Source organism: Sinocyclocheilus rhinocerous, unplaced genomic scaffold (assembly GCF_001515625.1).
Source record: "Sinocyclocheilus rhinocerous isolate Xijiao unplaced genomic scaffold, SAMN03320098_v1.1 scaffold4256, whole genome shotgun sequence".
NCBI classification, from domain to species: domain Eukaryota; kingdom Metazoa; phylum Chordata; class Actinopteri; order Cypriniformes; family Cyprinidae; genus Sinocyclocheilus; species Sinocyclocheilus rhinocerous.
The window spans coordinates 101,612-118,102 of NW_015657299.1; the positions used below are offsets into that span (position 1 = coordinate 101,612).

Here is a 16,491-nt window from a genome sequence, read left to right on the forward strand (position 1 = left end):
GGTCGTGTCTTCTTTTGGAAGACCAAACAAAGTAGTTTCGCTTTCAAAACGAATCACACAGCGTCTTCACGACATGGCGGCGGAGGCAACAACAATACTACAGCGAGAATAAAAGTTATGCCTTCTTTCTTTGCGTGAACATTTGGGCGGCGTTATGCAAATCTTCCCACACATTGATGTAGATATTTGGGGGCATGCCTATTAATGCCTTACTCTGCATTACCATATTTTAGCTTCCTTAATCCTACCACAAGCCTAAACTTAACAACTACCTTACTAACTATTAATAAGCAGCAAATTAGGAACTTATTGAGGGAAAAGTCGCAGTTAATAGTGAATAAGTGTTCCCTATTCTAAAGTGATACCGTTTTTTCTTAGTATTTCTGTCTTGTTTTCCAGTGCGAATGTCTAAAGATTCTTAAAGATCAAGACATGTTTACTTGAGAAGCAAAAAGACATGTCTTGTTTCCTGTGGAATTTTAATTATGATTAAAACAAGAACACATATCTGCCAAGTATCTGCCAAACAAAGTAAATAAAGTTCATTAAAACAAGTTTTCATACCCCGTTGACAGATATTTGTTGTTGTTTCAAGCATATTGGGCGGCGTTATGCAAATCTTCCCACACATTGATGTAGATATTTGGGGGCATGCCTATTAATGCCTTACTCTGCATTACCATATTTTAGCTTCCTTAATCCTACCACAAGCCTAAACTTAACAACTACCTTACTAACTATTAATAAGCAGCAAATTAGGAACTTGTTTAGGCAAAAGTCATAGTTAATAGTTAGTTAATAGTGAGAACTGGACTTTAAAATAAAGTATGCCCGAAAAAATTAATATATTATCAGGCGGTTTGACTGTCAGAAATGACTCTGTTTGCTTATACATGTTTCTAAGATTTGTAAAAGTCACGATGAATGTTTGTTGCACGACTAAATGCCACTGCGCCTAAATTTAGTTGAAGCTTGAACTGGTGCCACTAAATTGCTTAAGTGATAAGCACTGCCCTTCTTGAGAAATGCGAAGGAAGAATATTAAACTGCAAACTTTTGGATAATTATGTCAGAACTGAGAGACAAATTTTGTGAAATTGAAAAATCATATTTAAAAAATTTCACTCCTTGTTCAGTTTTAAAAATGTCATATCTTATGATGGATTTTCATGAAAATCTGGGGCAAGATTTAAAACAGCCGAAATAAATGAAGGCATGAAAGTAACAAGTTTCCAATACAGTTTTAATCTGACCTTCCTTTAACAAAAAGACAAAGTGGAAATAATTAATAATAATTAATAATAATAATTAGAGTGGGATATATAAATAAATAGCCCTACAACCAAAACAGAGAGACTGTGACAATCATATTTTATCAGAACAACTGTTGTCTGCCACACAAATGGAAATACACAAATAGAATAATTTCATTCTAAACTTTCATAATATTCACTGATTAAGCACACCATGTTGGCTATGTCAAAGTTAAAGTACACACCCAACACAATTCTGATCTCTTGATATCAATGAATTTGCATGATCAAGTAAGTTACATGGAAGAAAATCCTTGTAGTTTCATTGTAGACGTGTGTGATTTTATACGTGTCTAGACTTGCAGTTTAGTTTCAGAGCCCTATAAAAGAGCATCTTCTGCCCGATCCAAGAGACAACAGCTGCTGAGTTGTTATTGAAGTCTGAGGATTTTACAAGACTAACAACAGTGAGTATATCATTTAAAGGTTTATTTAATGTATTTTCAGCAATAGGGGCAATTAAAATGCTTAATCTTATTATAACTGGAATGTGAATCCAGTCTTTTTCAGTAATTAGAATTATTACTAAATTAAATAACATGACAATGACCTGCACACTACCAAAAGGGCATAAATACACAATCAGTGTGAAAGTGAAAAAATTATGCAGGCAATTTTTATTTTAAAGTTTTCACATTTCCATACATTAACATCTGTACAATGTTAGTTAAATATTGTATGTATAATTGGCAAGAAATGCACTGCTGCAAAAATGAACCAATAATCAGTACATAAAGCCATCAAAGATTTTTTTTATTTATTTGACTCTATTAAAGAGTACAACTTCTGCAAGGATGTGACAAGGAGGTGACTTCATGGCTGAACAGCCCTAATATGGCCATTTAATATTATATTTCAAAGTATCTTTAATTAACTAAAATAAACTAAATATTTAGTTCATAGCAATTAATGTATTAGCGGAAACACTTATATTTAGCTAAACTTCACACAAATCTTTTATTTTATTTACTTTTGTCCATTAGTCTATGTTTGGACTAGTTTTGTATTTACTTGTACTTGACATGTATAATGTCGACATGTATGGCTGGATGGATGGATGGGGAAAACATCTTACCATATTAGCATTCTTAGGTACACATTAATTTCTGAGGTATTCGGGGCCCCTGATGATTTACAGAAGATTTTGTCCTAATAGATTTCAAAATGTCAACTCTTGTTTTACAGATGAGTGCATCCAAACTTCAGGAAAGGTATGTAATCCTGCTCGGATTCCTAGAATGATGGAAGCTGTGCACTTCATTATATAAGTACTGTGTTGTATTACTTACACAACTAGCATCTAATAAATTTGATATTTCTGATGATTAATGGCTTTAGACTTAATTGTATTGAAATTTAGAATATCCAGATATGTTAAATAGCAGTAAGTGATGTTCAGCACTGGTCAGTCTGTCTGTGTTTCGGCTGCAGTGGTGAGGTGAGAATCAAACACTCTCTGAATAAGGATGAGGAGGACTTTATAGTCACCAGGAGACAATCTGTTTTTCCAATTCTGGAGAACCTTGATACACACTGCAGTCAGGTTAAGCGTCCTATACTGTACTGTACATCTGCCTGGCTATTCCTTCTTGAAATAACCTACACATTATTATAGCTGATGAATGTAGACTCAAACTGTGTGCATTTCAGGATGAAGTGCCAAACATTGCATTACTGGGTTCTGGAGGAGGACAAAGAGCCATGGTGGGTTTGCTGGGATCCCTGGTTCAGCTTGATAAAGCGGGTCTTCTGGACTGCATCCTTTATCTGAGCGGAGTCTCTGGATCCACCTGGTACGAACCCTAAGAAAACACACACACATTCTTGCATATGTGGTTTACGGGGACTGTCCATAGGCGTAATGGTTTTTATACTGTACAAACTGTATTTTCTATCGCCCTACACCAACCCTACACCTAAGCCTACCTCTCACAGAAAACTTTGTGCATTTTTAGATTTGAAAAAAAAAAACACCATTTAGTATGTTTTTTAAGCCTTTTGGTTTATGGGGACACAGGAAGTGTCCTCATAAACCATGTTTACGTTGTAGTACCCATGTCATTATACACATTTGTGTCCTCATAAACCATATATACCAGAACACACACACACACACACACACAGAGAGATATATATAAATGTAAAAAACGACAGCAGTATGTTCTTCAGTGTTGGGGAAAGCTATTTAAAAGTAGCGTATTACAATATTGCGTTACTCCCTACAAAAGTAACCAATTGCATTACTTAGTTACTTTTTATGGAAAGTAATGTGTTTCATTACTTTTCCATTACATTTTCTCATCTGGGCTGAACATATCTGTTTGTTTTTGACATAAACAGTTCTTTTTTTTTTTTTTTTTTGCAAATGTAAAGCTAAAAGTGAAATAAATAAACCTCTGGCTGTAGAAAATGTAAATTCACGTCTGTACAGTAGAGGAGGCAGCTCAAACAAACCTTTCAGCTGTGCTGCCATTCTGGATTACATGACAAATAGGATGCAGGAGAAGAATGTTCAACACTCTTCTGCAATTAAAAATAATGGTGTGTTTATCTAAAGTAATTTTTGCATATTAGTATGGTTGAATTAGATCAGTGAAGGTCAGCAGAATAGACACTGGTTAATAAAATGGGATTAAATACAGAAAGGCTATTCAACTTTTAATTATTGCAGGTTTGCATCATATTCTGAGCTTGCTCTTCACTGTTTTTATTAATTTTGAAGAATACTGCATCTGTTTTTGTGCAAGTGAGATGAGTAAAGGCATGTTCACATTTAGTCTAGACTCTAGAACTACTGCTGGTGTTACTTATTTGAAAAAGTAACTCAGATATTTTCTTGTAAATTAAAAAAATAATGTGTTATTTTACTGTAAAAATATAAGTTGCTGCTTTAAAATGTTTCAAGTACAATCAATTTAGCTGTATAAGTAATTTCAACTTAAATTACATTAAACTGACTTTAAAAATGAGTTGAATCTTGCATACCTTATAAATGAAAATTGTTTAACTTATTTTAATGTAATGTAAAAACGTTGTCATGATTCATTGATTATATATATATTAGTTAATTGAAAAAAGTAATCTGATTACGTAACTTGCACTACTTGTTATGTGTTAGCCACAACACTGTTCTATTCTGAAGGTGCATGGCCTCCTTATACCAAGAACCAGACTGGTCCACCAAACTAGAGACCGTGAAGAACAAAATCATCGAGAGAATCAGCGGTCCTGCAGTCAGCTGGGGAGATGCATTTGCCAAACTGAAGAAATATTACTATGAGAAAGACATCTTCAGCTTGACTGATGTCTGGGCAGCGATCCTCGTCACAACATACGTCAAAGAGGTCTGTAAATATTCCTAACACAACCCTCCATGATTTACGTGCTTCATGTTGAATGTTTTAATAGACTGTTTTAATGCTGTAACATTGTTCAGATATGGGCGTCGGAAGAAATAAAAAATGTGGGTGGGTCCACCCCCTGAAAAAATTTACTGGAGCTATGCCATTTCCTGTATTTTGGTCAAAAGTCTAGTTCGTTGTTTTGAAAAAGAAAGGGAAAAAAATACTGTGGCTAGCTAGTTAGCCTAGCAAAAACGTCAGATAACTGAGTTATAACAACATAATGCATGTGTAACTGTAATTCAGTGCTGCAACAAAGAATACATGATGCCTTTAAAAGCAATAGGCGGACAAATGATGAACAATCAGTTAAATAGCAGCTTGTTTAGTGACAGTATGTGAGCACACAGTCCCACACGGCGGTAAAGTTAGTTTGACGTTTGACATTCATTAGACATTCGGGTTTTTTGCCAATTAAACTCTTTGCAGCTTTTATGTTTTGAGCCCAAACTAACTCAGATAGACATAAATATATGCCCTTTATGGCATTACAAAAACATTGTAAAAATAAAAATTAGGCTAAAAGAAAGTCATCCCTCTCCTCTACGTCTACTTCTGTCATCGCTTGGATTACAGCGTCACACGACTTCTTTTTGAACGTGATTTTCTCCAATGAGGGGGAGGAGGGGGCGGAACATTTGGCAAATTCTGCTGCAGCACTTATATTATTGCACTGGTTGGCTATTAACTGTGAGCAGACAGAGTGTCATTCAATGCATTGGAGAATACGGCGAACATAAATAAAGAAACAAAGTTGCTTGTCAGATTTCCCTAACAAGCAACCATATTTTTTTAAATAAGCCCGACCTGGGATTTTTTCACGCAACTTTACAAAAAAAGAAGCCCAAAGTCACGTATAATACGCGGACTTGACAACTCTGGTCTCAGGAGTGCAGCAGGCGCGAGTACTGAAAACACGGAATGGAGTTTAATTTATTTGGACTCTGAATGAGCCAAGCAGAATGGATTTGAGGAAGCAGCAGCGTGGAAGTCAGAGCTGTAGCTAAAACACAGAATGGAGTTTAATTTATTAGGGCATTCCTCAGTGGAATGGATTTGACTGATGGTGCTCTGAAAAGTGAACAGACGAATTAGGTTGCGTTCCACTCCACTGTTGTAGACACGCACTCACGAACTTCCCTAAGCACTTCCCCTTTCGGGCAGGATGAGCGCTATATTGGCCCTGTCCCAAATGGAACACTTCATGTGCACTTGTGGTCTTACGGACTTACAATGGCCGCCGCGTGCACGTGTCCGTTAAGTCCATGAGACCATAGGGTGTCCCATTTGTCATTTTAGTGTTCAGAAGGGCACAGCCGACACAGGTGACTGATCCAACACAGAATATATTTCTTTATGTATGTAATTATGCAGGAAATATTAAACATGAATATATATCTGGTTTTATTATCTGAAATTGATTCTGATATACAATACATATTACCAGTGTTCGAACTATACCGTGGATTTTGGGGGAGCCCACTTGTTTTTTTTTATAACGGCGGCGGCGCCCCAGCTTGCAACGCGGCATGACATAGCTCCACATTCTCTTTTGTTCTATATTGTATTGAAATTCAAAGCTTACCACACATCATCGTGGAAATAAAGCTTCATGTCTTTAAGTCCATAGCATATGCATTCAGTGCTATTTCTCAGAATAAGTTATGATGTGTGAATTATTTTATGTCCTAAAGGAACAATATCTATTTCAGACTCCTCAAGATGGTGCAAATTCTATGCCATTTTAGCATTACAGTTTCCAGGAGTAATGTGTGTTTAATTATTTATTAATTTAGCCGACGTGTAAATCATTAACTGTTAAAAAATTAATGCTGTTAACGAAATCATTGTTAGAAAAACATTTGCAGTTACCCTACTGTACGAAAAAAAAAAACCTAATTACATAGGACACTTAACTTTTACGCAGGGGAAATTCCCGACATTAAACAAATAACCATTTACATGCTCAGGAGGTTTGTGTTGTAAGAATGTACAGGAATACTTCAGATATAAAAACGCTGACTCGTTAGGTGATGTTTTCTCATTAAAATCATACGATTTCCTATTAATTCAATAGAGTGTATGGGAATACTAGGGAATACCAATATGGTGCGCTGAGGCTTCACTTTTATGACGTCATGAGCAATCCAGATCAGTGACCACAATGCAACATGATTATGACGTCATTGCATATCGTGTTTAATTTTTAATAAAAACCTCTAAAATAGCCCAAGCATACCTATATACATATAGAATGTTGCATCAAACAAATTCAAAAGGGAAAAAATGTAAATAATAAACCAACTCCATAGCGGATTCTAAGTGATCAAGGGTGTAACTACTCGCTGATCATTAAACAGTCCACGCTTCCAAAGTAGCCTACTGATGTCCATACATTTTATTCATTAATATGGAACACCGTGAAAACGTTTACACACAACATCACTAAGGACATCAAAAACAATAAAGAAATGTACAAAACATTAACACTTTTACCGTATTTTTTTTACAGTCTTTTACCATCAAATTCACGGTCATTTTTTACAGTGTACTATAACCTACAAAAAATATTTTCTCTTCAGATTGACGAACACACACTCTCAGAGCAGTGGGACCAGCACAGTAAAGACCCATTTCCCATCTACACAGTGATCGACAAGCAATGCAAACAGCTCAAGGACGAGAAAGGTCTGTGTTGGTGTATATTTCTATGAAAGAAAGTCAGAGAGTTACTGTTTGTGTCAGCTGTTATATGGAGGTGTTTTCTGTCTGCAGACCCCTGGTTTGAGATCAGTCCACATGAAGCAGGTTATTCTCTCACTGGAGCGTTCGTGAAAACATCCAGCTTCGGCAGCCAGTTTGACAAAGGCTCAAAGAAAAAAACTCAGCCTGAAACAGACATGCTGTACCTGCAAGGTAATAAACGAACAGATCAGTGATGTACTGATCTGGTGATCAGGTCTGTAGTTGCTGATTTTCAAGTCAGAACTGAAATGCAAACAATGACATTATGACTAGAAATGTTTAGGGATCAACAATTTGAGTATTTAGAGAGTTTAGCATTCCCAATATATTATTAGGGGAAATAAATAAAAACATTTGCTAAACTGCACAAAATTGAAAATCTCAAAATAATGTGACCATATTGGCCCACTACTGGGGAAAACTAAAACCCTACCTAGGGCAAGAAGCCACCTGGGGTACACGGAATTAACACTATTCCAGCGGTCATCTGATTTTTGCATAAAAATAAAAATTTTAATAACTTAAAAAAAACAAAACACTGCCATACAAAGAACCTGTTAAGCCCCTGTTAAGTATCATCTTTACGTGGGTTGTGCATCGGCACGGCTCCTCGGTGCGGATGAATCTAATGTTTTGAGGCTGTGTGGCTGTCAGCAAAGACTACTGAATATATAATGTCTTAAAGGGGCTTTGCTGTCAGTCACCACACTGGTGTGGATATTTACTGTACGTCAGATTCACAGATTCTATGTCTTAATGTCCAAAATAATAATTTTCAACGGAAAATGTCATCTGAACAAGTAACACGTCTGCCACTTTTGTTCTGACCAACTGAGAAAAAAAGCATTATAATAAATCGCGCTACCAATGGTGATTATTAAATCTAATGATCGCTTAGCTCATATCACATAAAACCGTGCAAATTATTATTCTTATACTTTGTTCTCAAACTGTTAATATTAACAACATCAGCATTCAATTTCCGTGACTACGTGTATTAAGTGTGTATTCGTGTAACCCCTCTCTCCCGGGTCCTCACCGCCACACCTAGTTCTTGTTCCGAGTGGGTCTCCAGCATGGGAGGCGGACGCACTAACAAGGAGGCTAAAGACTGCAGCCTCTAGCATCAGTGCGCCTCTAGAGATCAGGGGAGTGAGGTTTACCTGCACAGCACCTACTCGCTGGCCTCCGTTACACTCACCCCCCTAAGCCTCACTCCCATCCGGGTCACGGCACCAATGTAACCCCTCTCTCCCAGGTCCTCACCGCCACACCTTGTTCTTGTTCCGAGTGGGTCTTGAACCCGGGTCTCCGGCATGGGAGGCGGACACACTAACAAGGAAGCTTAATTGATTTGGTCAAAAGAGAGAAGAATTAATGACTATTTTTGTTTGAAGACTACATATAAAATAGCTACCAAAATAAATGTTGGTAACTGCAGTTTGACTAAAGGTAATGACTAAAAGTTGACAAAAATGCAATGACTTTTCGTAGACTAAAATTAGACTAAAACTATGAAAGACTCAAATGACTAAAATGTGACTAAGACTATTAAGCATTTTTGTCTCAAGATAAAGACTAAGACTAAATCAAAAATGCCTGTCAAAATTAACACTGATTTGCGTTACCTGTAGATTTAAATTTCTGTTCAGTCTAATCTCTAATTGTCATACCATTCGAATTTCATATAAAGAAATTGTTCTTTTAACCCAAAAGCAAATTAATGTTCCTTAGAACAGTTTCTCTTTGAAATACAAATCTTGTGTAATCCCACGTATCTGTAATCAGATACACATTTAAAACTGGAATATTTTTTTCTGTAGCCACTCCGCAATCGAAGTCTTTTGCTTTTTGACTACAGGTGAATCTCCATTTGTCACTGATGATTGTCGTTTACAATCCGCCATCAAAATGAAAAGTTAAATTATTCCAGCTGCTGTGAGAAAAGGCTATAAATGATCCTCCACCTGCAGCATCCTCACAAGCGTTATAGCCTATACAGACGTGACGTAATGACGCAAAGACGAACGGCGGCATGCTCGTATTTCCCGCGTAAACCTACCAGTACCATTTAAATTAGAACACATTATTACAAGCTTACTGTTGTAAATCGGGCTAAAGTATAGTTTTGAACACTGGCTGGTTATGTACTTGCTCAAAAATAGATTTTGGATCATTTTAACCCAAAAAGTTACGGACTGCAGCTTTAAAATACAGTGTATTTCCTGAAGATAATGTGCTTCTCATCTGGGGTTCCTCTTATGGTTCTACATAACACCATTTGACAAAGGTGCTGTATAGCACCGTTAAAAGATAGCTTAAATTAGTTCCCCTATGATAACGAGCCAGCAAACCACTTTTAGTGCTATTTAGCACCATTTTTTAGAGTTTATGTAAATGTATTTATTTTCACAATTTAGCTAAATAATGGCAGAAGAATTATATAACCGAATTCTGTGACTGAGGATGCTTTTACAAGAGTCCTCCTAAACTAGGGATCCTACGTCAACTTTTCACTTCAAAATAAAAAATATTATTTGATACTTGTAGCAGTGTGGCGCCAGGCTTCAGAAAGGTGTTTATTTGAAGCTGCAAAGCTACCGCGTCGTCTGAGCAGATTAGCGGCTTGCCTTCCTAACTCAGGGTGCTTCTGAAATCTGTGAGGGTGCTCAAGTCTAAATGCACATCTATTTTTGTCCTGGCCATCCGTTAATCTTATGATGTTTGCAGATGTTGGGTTTTGGTTACTTAAAACCACGATTTAAAGACATAGTTCACCCAAATAAATATTCTGTCATCATTTACTCATATCATTGAACCACATACTTCAAAATATATTTTTTATGTTCAGCAGAAGAAAGAAACTCGTACAGGATTGGAATAACTTGAGGGTGAGCAAATGATGGCAGAATTTTGGGGTATTTAAAAGCCAACAAAACATCAACATCTAATGTTGTTATAATTTGACATTAGCGGACATTAATCTTATGAGGTTTAGCAGACGTTGGGTTTTGGTTACTTTATACTACAACTTAAAACCAACAAAACATCAATGTCAGCTGTCTTCATATTCAATGTCAAAATGATGTTGACATTAGACATTGTCCTGAAGTTGAATTTTGGTCACTCAATGTCTTATGGCCTGCTAGGTGTCTGCCCTATATTTGATCACTGTAAACTGTCATTGTCACGAATTCGGTCCATGGACTTCCGTTTATTCACCACTAGCGGTCACCCTTTCCTTTACATTGACTCTCGCACAACACAAACTGTTGCATAGCACCCCGGACTACATATCCCACCATTCATTGCACGGTTTGCACACTGCACTCACTGCACTGATTGCACTCATTGCACTCAGCTGTTTATCATCACCTCACTCACTATATAACACCCACTCAAACTGCCATTCTCTGCTGAGTATTGTTCAGCCTGCACCCCTTTCCGAGTCGCCGTGTTTTCCTTGTTTTGCCTTGCCTGTTCTTGCGGTTTCTGATCTTTGCCTGTTTTCCTGGATTTCTCCCTCTCGTCTCGCCCCTGTGATTCTGTCTGCTGATCGGTGACCTACGCTAGCCCTAGGACTATTCTTGTGTTTTGCCTGCCTTATACCTGTTTGCCATTGGTTTTGACCCTGCCTGTGTACTACGTCTCTTTAATAAAGCCTGCAGATGGATCCACACGTCTCACGTCTTGTCAGCCCCGTTACAGTCATATTACAATTTTTTTAGATTAAATGTATTTGTTATATTTGTTTTAAACTTCCTGTTGTCTGTATAATGTTTTCTGCAGCTCTGTGTGGCAGCGCTTTAGCTGATGGAGAGGAGATCCTTAAATTCATCTGGCAAAAAATAAAAGGTGCAGTTCCATTTGTTCTGAAGATTCAGTTCTGACTAAAACTAACAGTCAGTTCTTTGTTGTTTGAACTTTGTAATGTGCTTATTTTGTTTCTCTTCAGATTTTTTTGATTATTTACTTCCTCAAGTTAAAACAATACTTGAGGAAATGAGGAAAGGTAAAGCATTTCTTATTGCCTTTATTTTTTGATGGGTTACATGTAAAATATTTGTTAAAACATTTTGCAGTGTGTTCATGTTTGTTCATTGTGTTTTCTTCAAAAGACCCAAACGACCCACCTGCAGAAAAGTGTTCCCAGGTGCTCATGGATCTTGTGGACATGAATCTCTCTGTTTTGAATGTCATTGATCCTTCTGCTTATGATAAATCCATCAGAAAAACACTGAAAGGTAAGCTTTTCCTATGTGCTTGAACTCATAAACAAAGAGTATTTGGGCCTAGCTATCATAACTATACACAACAAAACAACAAACACATTTAAGACTGAAAAAAAAATGGTTATTGAACACCACCATTCCACCATGATCCACCATTACTAATCCCAAAAAATATATTTATATTGATCCAAAATAAAATTATGCTGCATTGAACAGACATACAAACTGTTCAGTGGATTGAATGGTCATATCAGATCAGAATGTTTTGTCCTTTTGTTTTATCAGTTGAATGATTGACAAAAAGGTCTACAACAGTATATTAAACGGACTGTATGTCCCTCACAACTTAAATATGCCATCTGCTCTCCATAGTTACCACATTATAAGTTGTCACAACAGGAACCTGCTGTTTATTGACACTGATTTAAGTTTTTTAAATCTGAAATACTATTCAAAAGACATATTTTTAATCATATCTGTGTTTTAAATTTAGTATATAGTCTATTAAATGTACTTTCGGCTAAATTGAAACAGCTAAAATATTATGAAAAATAAACTAATTATGCAACAGTGAAAATGGATATGGAAGCATGCAAAAATATCAAACCAATCTTTTGGCCAACAAAAATATGAATTAGCTGCAAATTATGCTTATAGAAACTAGAATTTTATGTTGTCAGATAAGAAGATTTCAATGATATTCAACTGTTTTTTTTTTTTTACAGAGCTCGCTGAAGGCAAAGGTCAGCTGATTTTTTCAGTGGGAAAACTGAATCTCGCTGATAAAGAAGCAGCAAAACGGTATATGGAACAGTACACCATGGATGTGTGCAACTATTTGAGTGGTTGGTTCAGTTTCTGGCCATTCGGTAGGTTGAAGTCTCTCTAATATAATAAATACGATGTACTTCACTTCTGATTTTCTAGCTAGATTAATATGTCAACCACCTTACCCAACGAATCATTTTCATCTTTTAAACAGCCATAACCGAATATCCATTTTAAACCAAAAAGTGTTTTAATGCCTCGTGCCACAGACCAGAGGTTTCTAAACTTTTACAGACTATGAAAATACCACTTAAAGATGTATAAGAACCATCAAACATTTTTAGTGAAATATAAGAATTTAATACACAGATAATATACTGATACATAGGCGATTTCTTTTGGAAAGGGGGTGTGGAGCAGCTGCTCATTTGCATTTAAAGAGATAGACAAAAACATCATGGAATAAAAAATGACCTGTGGAGTATTCTCATGCTTTGTAAGATTCCCGTTTTAAAAATCACAGCCAGACTGTTTAAAGTTACAATAACCACTTGTTAGAGTCTGGCTCATGGCTGCAATAAAAACAGGCCACAACATAAATAACTTGCTAAAATATTTATTTATTTATTTATTTATTTAAAGTTTTTAAGGGATAAACAAAAAGAATTGGGAAATAGACAGCCAAACTCCGATCAAACCCAAACCCACCATCACTGCAGCAAGGTAGAAAAAAAGAGAAGGCTCACTTGTTGCGCTGTTCTGATCAGAAATATGTGCCACTTGTGCCCATTCCTGTAATAAATAAGACCAGGTGTTAAGTCCTAATCACCTGCTGACATGAAAACAAAGGGAGGAGCAAAACAGAGAAGGGAAAATAACACTATTGAACACCACCATTCCACCATGATCCACCATTACTAATCCCAAAAAATATATTTATATTGATCCAAAATAAAATTATGCTGCATTGAACAGACATACAAACTGTTCAGTGGATTGAATGTTCATATCAGATCAGAATTTTGTCCTTTTGTTTTATCAGTTGAATGATTGACAAAAAGGTCTACAACAGTATATTAAACGGACTGTATGTCCCTCACAACTTAAATATGCCATCTGCTCTCCATAGTTACCACATTATAAGTTGTCACAACAGGAACCTGCTGTTTATTGACACTGATTTAAGTTTTTTAAATGTGAAATACTATTCAAAAGACATATTTTTAATCATATCTGTGTTTTAAATTTAGTATATAGTCTATTAAATGTATTTTCGGCAAAATTGAAAAAGTAAAAATATTATGAAAAATAAACTAATTATGCAACAGTGAAAATGGATATGGAAGCTTGCAAAAATATCAAACCAATCTTTTGGCCAACAAAAATATTAATTAGCTGCAAATTATGCTTATAGAAACTAGAATTTTATGTTGTCAGATAAGAAGATTTCAATGATATTCAACTGTTTTTTTTTTTTTACAGAGCTCGCTGAAGGCAAAGGTCAGCTGATTTTTTCAGTGGGAAAACTGAATCTCGCTGATAAAGAAGCAGCAAAACGGTATATGGAACAGTACACCATGGATGTGTGCAACTATTTGAGTGGTTGGTTCAGTTTCTGGCCATTCGGTAGGTTGAAGTCTCTCTAATATAATAAATACGATGTACTTCACTTCTGATTTTCTAGCTAGATTAATATGTCAACCACCTTACCCAACGAATCATTTTCATCTTTTAAACAGCCATAACCGAATATCCATTTTAAACCAAAAAGTGTTTTAATGCCTCGTGCCACATACATCTTTAAGTGGTATTTTCATAGTCTGTAAAAGTTTAGAAACCTCTGGTCTAAGAACCATCAAACTTTTTTAGTGAAATATAAGAATTTAATACACAGATAATATACTGATACATAGGCGATTTCTTTTGGAAAGGGGGTGTGGAGCATCTGCTCATTTGCATTTAAAGAGACAGACAAAAACAGTGTGATTTTGTTTCCAGGCAGCATGGAATATAAAATGATCTGTGGAGTATTCTCATGCTTTGTAAGATTCCCATTTTAAAAATCACAGCCAGACTTTTTAAAGTTACAATAACCACTTGTTAGACTCTGGCTCATGGCTGCAATAAAAACAGGCCACAACATAAATAACTTGCTAAAATATTTATTTAAAGTTTTTAAGGGATAAACAAAAAGAATTGGGAAATAGACAACCAAACTCATCAATCCCGCGATCAAACCCACCATCACTGCAGCAAGGTAGAAAAAAAGAGAAGGCTCACTTGTTGCGCTGTTCTGATCAGAAATATGTGCCACTTGTGCCCATTCCTGTAATAAATAAGACCAGGTGTTAAGTCCTAATCACCTGCTGACATGAAAACAAAGGGAGGAGCAAAACAGAGAAGGGAAAATAACACGATTGAACACTGAAGAAGCTTTATTCTGAAGAGTGTGTTTGTATTACAGATGTTTGCTTCAGCATTTGTAGATGCATTGCTCAGTGGATTTAGGGCAGGAAATATAACTTTCACCATAACATGAAAGGTAAGAGCAGACATATTTGTTAACTCTCAAATGAGTTTAAATAATAAACATACATATAATGCTGTGATCTCTCACTCCAATATTGTCAGATGAAGCAGTGCCTCCCACTCTTCAGAAAAGTGAAATGAGAGACTATATAGACGCCGGACTGTTGCTGAACTCACCCTACTTCTCAATGCTGAGAGACGAACGAGACATTGATTTCATCATTTCCCTGGATTTCAGTGAAGGCGATCCTTTCATGGTATTATATGCTTGTATAATTCTCTCAATATAATAAGGCACATACCGTGTTTAATTTCTTTCATCTTAATCATCACTTAACATAAATCAGCATTACTTTTTCTGCAAAATGTGATTTAATAGTTTTAAAATGTTTCTGTCTGATCCTAATTGCTTACTTAAGCAATAAATACCATTACTAATTGTTTATCACTAATGATCAACCCAGCAATAGCAGACTGGATTATAACCATGATTGCGATTAAAAAGACACTGTATTACTTTGCTTCTGTTCCAATGAATTAATAAACTGTTCTCTGAAAGTAAGGTTTTGTCCTGGTCATTTAACAGCACAAATTCTAAATATAATAAAAAATTACTTGTCCTGGATGTTTATTAGTCAATTCAGTGTTCCAGTTATGCCAAAGCACAGCAGCTAGTGTGTATGACCGAATAACATTTTGACCAAAGACTAACTAAAGACTAACCAAACTGGTTTTGCCATGTGGCATGAAGCCACAAAGGAAGGGGAGATTTTTGCATAATTTGTGATCACAAAATGGACAAAACAGAGCAAATCCTCCTCATATACTATATGTATAGGTTTAATGAGTGTTGCCAGATATATGGTTTCTGTGGTATCTAGAAGGGCTTTATGGTATTTAGTCTATAAACACATTTATTTAGTACAAATACAAATTCACAAAACTGCTAGCTTATAACAAAATTTTTTAATTTGACCAATATTTCATTACTTCCTTACATTCAAAAGGCCTACATAGCTACATTAAAGGGGTCCTCTTATGCTCTTCTACAAAGTCTTGATTTTGTTTTGGGGGTGTACTAGAACAGGCTCTCATACTAGGTTGTTCAAAAAACACATTATTTTTCACATATTTTACATTATTACAACACCTCTCTCCCCAGTCTGGCATGAACAGCTCGAATAGTTCCTGAATCAAATGAAGGCCCGCCTTCTGAAATACGAAATGTGCTGTGATTGGTTAGCAAGGCCAGTGTGTGTTGTGATTGGCACCACTCGGCGCCTGGTCGGGAAATGTCACGCCCCTTACCACCATAGCCGCCTGCGAGCTTCAGTGTAAATATTGCGTCAAAATCAAATCAATTTGAGCGCGATTTAAACCCGGATGATCGTAACTACTCTAAGTTCGTCTGCCTTGGGAAAGCTTGTGATTTCTGTTAAATAAAATATCTCCTTTTGAAGTGGACTTTGAGCTTTGTAACTTTGCAGATCTTTTTTATGCTCA

The 16,491-nt window shown here is 36.1% G+C and overlaps 1 pseudogene; it reads left to right on the forward strand.

Moving 5' to 3' along the window:
• Positions 1–2,498: 2,498 nt before the first annotated feature.
• Positions 2,499–16,491, forward strand: part of LOC107720967 (cytosolic phospholipase A2 gamma-like) — an 18,382-nt pseudogene continuing 4,389 nt past the window's right edge.